Consider the following 8,061-nt stretch of genomic DNA (forward strand, 5'->3'; position numbering starts at 1 on the left):
TAAAAAAATGTAGATAAAATTAAATCATAAGAAATGTCAGTGCAATGTCAATGTGCAATCGAATAATACACAAAATTCAGCCCTTTTTCATCTATTAGTAGGTTCTTCATGAACCACCCGCACATGCTCCGAGCTATGCGACGGTGTTTCTGCAGCATCCCCCTCACTGCCATTCTCCAATCATACGGGGCGGAGCAACCCCTGCAGTCTCAACAGATAGCTCTGGCTAGGAGTCTGGTTTCTCACGTATTGAACTGCAGTGACAACATTGCTAGATGGCCTCTCTGTATCCGTGTGGATGTTCAACAACGCACTCGAGTCGAGGTTCGGGAATTCAGAGCAACCACATCTCAGGCACTTCACGTTGAGCCGGAGCCACTCGTCGATGCACTCCACATGAAAATTGTGAGCACAAGGCAAACCTCGCCTATAGCAGATGGTGAATCTTTTACTCTGATTTATAAACACACGGATGTCGCCTTCATTCGACCAAAATAGATTTACCTCGTTTCCAACACGAAACTCCTCCAAGCGTATTAGACACTTGCTGCAATCAGTTGGAACTGCCTTGAGCATGAAGTTGGGAAGTTCTTGAATAAGTGCCTTCACTGCTTCTCTCTGTATGCCATAAGAAATCAGTTGCTCGTTCATTTGAAGAGGAAGGTAGACTTCTGCTCGTTCGTTACCTGAGCTGGGGACAAGTAAAGCCAGGTGGTACGTAGCTGCAGCATCTTGACCCAGCCCTCTCGTCTCTTTCCCAGCAGCTTCAATTGCCCAATCCGGGACTCTAAGAGTAACATGTCGACTAGAACCTATACGAGAAATAACACATAGTTAACAATCAGTTATGTTCGAGGAGAATGGATAGGTATCAAAACTGAAATCATATTGTTATCACTGAGAGCCAACTATCGATTAATCAGCAACTTAACTTGTCCGAGGACTCTGCAGTTTCAACATACGAAATCTTTCCCAACAAAGACAACATGCAAAGGATATATGAAGGAAATCACCTTCCAATAAAGATAAATCTTGTAAAACTAGTGAACTCATTGTCATGGGTTGTCGAGCAAAACGCTGTCCAAGGGCCACTTCGCTTAAGCACAGTATATTTGTGCATATAAGTGTAAAACTATCGAATGAACTATCAGTTAAATGAACTTACTTCATATTCTGAAACAGGGATCCCTTGTTGTGCACGCAATAGATGCGCTTGTCTCCTTGTTAACCACTGCAAGATATGGAAAAGATCAACTTAGAACACAAGTTTTGTTAAAAGAACAATCCGTTAAAACGCATATGACACCATCGCCATCTTAATTCTAATGCAAAAAGAAGTCTACAAAAGCTCGAACAAAGTAACGCAGGTTCTATAACTTCTAGGTAAAGGCGTGTCTTACCTTTCCCTTACAGATGCAAGCAATGCAAACGAGTGCAAAATGGCTGAAAAGCAGCCAAATAAGGATTCCCCATTTTTGACCAACTTCTGGCAACTGAAAAATGATTCTAAATGTTATATCCACTACAGGTCTACTTCTACTAGCTGATGCAAAGACGAGAGAAAGAGAAACTTACGCAGTTTCTTGAACGAGTGAACCAGTGAGTACCAGTGACCGTCCAAGCCAAAAGGAAGGGATAAAGGAGCAGAACAAGGATGGAAAATACAACAATCCTTCCATAAAATAGTTTATACCTCTGCTGCAAACTGAGATCCCTGAGTAATTGTCGACAAGGCTAAGGTTATTAATTTATTATAAAAGCATCTCCAGAATTTGAAGATTTGTAAATGAATGAAACTGTTATCATTCTTTATCCAAATGCACCAGTTACTTAGATGCACATCGTAAGTATTTGTTTCCCCTTTACTAAAGAAAAAACTCCTATTGCCTAACCTCTTTCCAAATATTGTGACCAAGATTTACATCAATGCATTACATCCTAAGTAAAGATTGTATGCAAATACTACTATTAATCAAGGCTTGGAGAAGTCCTTACAATTCCATTCCAGCAGCTAAACCATTATCCACAAACATCAAGAGCCGGAAAATGAATGTAGTCGTATAGTCAACCTAACAATAAGAAGAGATAAAACAAATTGTGATTACTAACAATCTCAATACTCTCTGCAAAAGATAAATATCCCATTTTTTCCTTTCTTGAAAGCTTAAAGCAAGCTCACCACAGTCCATATGTGCAAGGGGTATGCACACGAATGGTATCTCTTCCAATTGATTGCCACAATCATTCTAAAATACTAAGTAGTTAAGAAACTATACAAGATAGTAGATTATATTCAACCAATCAGGCGGAAATATTGATAAATTTGACCAAGAATCATGAAATGAATTGTAGAACATGAAAAGGATACATACTTGTAGCAAGCATAGACAAGAAGAACCCATCATACCTGCAAGAATTTAGAACCCAAATTCAAAATTCAGAACTTTAAGCCATAAATATTAAAACCATCGAGACATATGCGCCTAAAATCAAGAAATTGCCCATGAACTACATCACCTATGAAGAAAAAAACAAAACCTAAAACAAAATATCTGCTTTATTAATTCAACGAATTGGAAAACAGTCGTTGCATTTGGATCCTTTTTTCGCTCGTTCTGAAGTCGGATCATTTGATGAATTCGGGCTGGGCTGAAAATTTTACTTGTTCAGATTCTATTGAACTTCCGAATGTGACGTGAATCAAATATTCCATCCTTTCTCCTTCAATTTTATGCATTTTATTAGTACTAACTTTTATATGGAGTACATGAAAAAAACTCAGGCCTGAAGTCGTTTTAAAGCCCCATAAAAGACTATACCTCACAAAATAAACACATGTAAAATTCATGTAATAATTCTTTTCTTGACATAACTTGCAAAGTAAATAGGCTAAATTAATAATTACTGCAGGTCCGGTTGTTACTATGTTAGTCTATGATTAAAAATTATCACTATCTCGGTTCCATAATCGTGGGAATTATTTTGTCATTTTAATACATTCTATAGAGCCATTTTCTTTTTTTTTAAATAAAAATTAACATATTTCTTCTCTCTTACTTTATTCTCTCTCATTTCTTTATCTTTTTCATTTCCTACTTTATTCTTTCTTTATTTCACTCACTTAACACAGATTTTTTAAAATCGCGTACCGAAAAGAAACGCCTCCACTACCGCAGAACGAATGGAGTATTATAATTTCGAAAGTATGGTAGTATTATTGGAGTGAAAAATAAAATACGATTATTGTAGCTATCAAACTAATTGAAGTTTTGATTAAGAGTTGTTTGTAATTTGATATCCTGGACATATTAGGAATAATGTTCTTTATACCGTGAATCAATTAATATTCATGCTTTAATCTGTTTTTTTTTATTTAACGGTATTAATAATTTTAAGGACTTGAATTGAATTTGTTATGTTTATTTACAATCGAGATATTGTATTCTAAATTGCACGTTACAGAGTGAAAACATGAATATATGTATGTTTTGTTTACTATTCTCTCCTCCTCTAAGAATATGCACTATTTTCTTTTTAGTTCGTTTCATAATAATATACACTTTCTAAATTCAGAAACTCTTTAGGCCATCATCCACAATGGGGCGCCCTAAGGCGCGCTCTAAAGCCCGCCCTATACACCGCCACGTCAGCATTTTATCCTCCTGCCCTTCCACCTGCAGTGGGGAGCCCTAAGCCGCGCCCTAAGCATTTTCTTCTATTTGAATATTTAAATAACTACAAAAATTGGGAAAAACCTTCATTTCATTTACAAAATTAATAAATTACAATACGGATTACAAAAAAATACGCAAACTCAGCGACGGCGGTTACGGGCCCACACTTCTTCAATCATGTCGTTCATGAGTTGCGCATGGTCGTGTTGGTTGCACATTGAGGCCTGTCTAGATAGAACCTCATTGAAGCCCGTCGGTAATTCTCGAGCGGGGGGCGCGGTCGCCATGTTGGAGGAGCTGGATGCAATTTCGTCATCGGTCCAATCGGTGATGCTCCCACCTTCATGTTCGACTATCATGTTGTGCAAGATTATGCACGCATATATGACATCGGCAAGGATTTCCTTGAACCAGAGACGCCCCGGCCCTTTCACTATTGCCTACCGTGATTGAAGCACACCAAATGCCCGCTCCACATCCTTGCGTGCCGCCTCCTGCTTTTGTGCAAAGAAAACTCTCTTATCACCAATTGGACAGCTGATCGTGTTCAGAAAAACAGGCCACCGTGGGTATATGTCATCGGCCAAGTAGTACCCCATGTGGTATTGGCGTCTGTTGGCAATGAACTCGATGGCCAGGCCGTTGCCGTTGCCGTTGCATTGCTCGGTGAAGAGGGCGGACGAGTTGAGGACGTTGATGTCGTTGTTCGACCCGGCTACACCAAAGTAAACATGCCAGATCCAGAGCCGATAGTCAGCGACGGCTTCGAGGATCATCGTCGGGCGGCTGCCCTTGTATCCACTAGTAAATTGGCCTCTCCACGCCGCCGAACAATTCTTCCACTCCCAGTGCATACAATCGATGCTCCCTAGCATCCCAGGAAAGCCTTGCGCCGTCTCGTGCATTCTCATTAGGCCCTGGCAATCTACAGTCGTCGGCTTTCGCAAATATGTGTCGTTGTAGGCCTCGACAACTCTCCTACAAAATCTCTTCAGGCACTCGCGGCCTGTTGTATCCCCGACGTGGAGGTACTCGTCGAACATGTCAGCGCTGGTGCCGTAGGCCAACTGCCGGAGTGCAACTGTGCACTTTTGCAACGGCGTAAGCCCGTGTCTGCCGATGCCATCTTCCCGATACTGGAAGTATTCATCGCGTGACTGCAACGTCTAGACAATGCTGAGAAAAAGGTAACGAGACATTCTAAACCGACGGTGGAAAATAGTCGGGCCCCACCGTGGTTGCTCGGCAAAATAGTCTGCAAATAGACGTTCGTGAGCTGCGGCGTGATCGCGTCGGACAGACTTCCGACGTCGAATAGGCCTGGGGATCTGCTCCACCGCCGCTCCCGCCTCCTCGCGTTGAATTATGGCTAAGCATTCCGCCATTGCGTCGTGCACAGCTGCATTTAAGGCTCAAGTCAAGGTCGGACTACCGTCCTCCGAGGAACTCCGGTCGTCGTCGTGGTTCATTTTGGCTTGTGAGATTTGGAGAGATGTGAGAGATGAGAGAACTGATGCGAGAAATGTTCGTATGAAAAATGAAATGACAATCGAGGTTTAAATAGACAAATTTCGAATTTAAAAAATAAAAGAAAAAAACAAAAACGCGTTGCATCGTCCGCGCCTCCCACAGTGGGCGGACGATGACGCGGACGATGCTCTATCGTCCGTGCTTCGTCCGCGGACTAAGAGTCGGGCGCGGACGGCGCATCGTCCGTCGTCCGTGGAGCCACAGTGGCGGATGATAGCGTGCCCGATGCATCGGGCGCGCTATCGTCCGCCCCATTGTGGATGGCCTTATTCATTTTCCACTAACTGTATTTTTAATTATTTTTCTTTCTACTAACTATATTAATTATTTTGTTAATAGTGTAGTAAAATCTGTGTCCAATTAAAAATGAATATTCTTATGGAACCGATGAAATAATATGATTATATGAATATGGAAAAAAACATCTTTTTGGCCGAGGCACGTGATGGCACGTGTGTGAATGGAGAGTTGACTCCTTATCAAAAGCTCTCATATTTTGCTCTGAAAATTTTGATCCAATCTTTCATTTTCTTTTCTTTTTCCTTTCCCATCTAAAATTAGAGGACATCATATTTACATCAAATTCATATCAATGCATAGGGGTGGGTCGGTACGATATACCGTACGGTAACGACCGTGACATACCGCATACCGTACCAGAAATTACGGTATGTCAAAATTTCATACCGATACCGTACCGAATTTCCGGTATAGGGTTCGGTATGATCATTTTTGATACTGTTATCATACCGTAATAACGGTATGCGGTATGGTAACGGTACAGCGTAAAAAACGTATCCAAAATATTTATAAAACACATCACTCTTATTATGATTTTACTTCACTCTTGTTTACAAAACACATCACTCTTATTATGATTTTACTTCACTCTTGTTTACAAAACACATCACTCTTATTGTGATTTTACTTCACTCTTGTTTACAAAACACATCACCCTTATTATGATTTTATTTCACTGTTGTTAATAAAATACATCACTATTAGAATGATTTTACTTCATTGTTGTGGCCCCCACATTCCGTAGATCCGATTCATCGGAAGCATCTGAGGCCGGAAATTAGTCGAATCAGCATGTTTATAAATTACTGGAAATTTTGCCAAGGGTTTATTGTGGATAAATTTGTTTACTTGCGGATTCAATTGACTTGCATGCAACATAGTTTGATTCATGTTCATCAGCTGCTGCTGTTGGTTCATCATTGTTCCTTTCTCGTTCATTTGCTTTTTCTCAGAAAACTATTAGTGAAATGAAGAAAGCTAAAGAAAAATAACAAATCAGAAACTAGAATCTCGATTGAAATATTAAATCTCCAAAAGAATTGAGAATCGGGAAGCCTAGAAAAGAGAAATCACAACACAGCTGGAAGCTTTTCAGAGGAATTTGTACTCGCGAGAATTAAAAATTGGAGACGATTAATAATCGCGACGTAAATTGAATCGCGACGAGGAGAGGAGAAGAATAATACATAACCTAATCTCAGTCATGCAATGACCATTATACCCCCGCCTTGTTTTTGTGGAGTAAATTTGTGATTGAAGGAACTAATTTCTCCTTAAATTCAAAAATTACATGCATTAATACTAACCCTTGATTTTTTTAATCTTGTGGCTATGATTTGTTCTCTAGTTATTTGGTTAAGGGGTGTTTGCCATAGATCACTACCCTATATATATATATATATATATATATATATATATAAATGTAATATATATATTACATTTAAATTTTTTAAATTTTAGAGAATTCTATTTTTAATTTTTTAATATAATATATATATAAATATAATATATATATTATAACATATTTAATATTAATATATATATATATATATAATAATCTATCGGTATACCGGTATACCGCGATATAGAAAAATTGATACCGTTACCGTATCGAAACACTGCGGTACGGTATCATACCGTACCGGAAACTGTGGTATACCGAAAAGTCGGTATTTTAGGTATTTTTTCAGTACGGTAAGTCCGGTATTTCGGTATAATTTCCCACCGCTATCAATGCACCCCCATAAAGCAACTCCTATAAATACTTCTCCCAGTCTCTAACAAATAAAACAGAATATCACCAATCTTTGAAAATTCCTTATTTTAAACCTCAGCCCTTTTTTATCTCTAGCTATCCAACATCAAGATTTTTCTCAATGTAGTCCACCTAGTGAAGGGCAGTGCTAGACTTTAGAGCATCCACGTCCCCCATAAAGCATCGAGTCTCATTTATTACCACAAACATAGATAAACTACAGCACATCACAGACAGAGAGATATTCCATCTATATTTCTTGATTTATGGTGAATACAACCAACTTGTACTAAAAGAAAGCAAAAAAAGAAGTGAAGGGCAGTGCTAGACTTTAGAGTATCCACGTCCATGCTCTTTGGCAAAAAGCACGGATGTGGGTCCAGACACACTTTTATTAATTTTTTACTCTCTACTCTTCTCCAAGAGCACAACACCCACATCCATGCTCTTCCGCAAGGACATGCTCAAGAGTCCCACCATTCCATTATTTAATTTAAATACTTCAATTACTAAAAACATTTCAACAATATTAAAATGCATTAAAAATATCCGATACCATTACAAATTACAAAAAAATTAAAAATTACATAATTAAAATCCTAAAAATTAAAAATTACATAATTAAATTCATAAAATTAAAAAAACCCACTGCTCGTGGCCGAATTTCTCCCAAATGTGTTTGATTAGGTCTTCTTGTAGCTCAATGTGGGTTCCGGTATCGCGCATTGTGTGTCTTGTTTCGATCCTCTCGCCCACCGTCGTATGTACACCTCGGCGTGGGGGAGACCTCGCGGTTGAGTT

General features: G+C 39.1%; 1 pseudogene; it reads right to left on the minus strand.

Moving 5' to 3' along the window:
* LOC121762251 lies at nt 1-2,771 on the minus strand (annotated as a pseudogene).
* Between the last annotated feature and the right edge of the window lie 5,290 nt (nt 2,772-8,061).

The sequence above is a fragment of the Salvia splendens genome, chromosome 13, assembly GCF_004379255.2.
Source record: "Salvia splendens isolate huo1 chromosome 13, SspV2, whole genome shotgun sequence".
Lineage (NCBI taxonomy): Eukaryota > Viridiplantae > Streptophyta > Magnoliopsida > Lamiales > Lamiaceae > Salvia > Salvia splendens.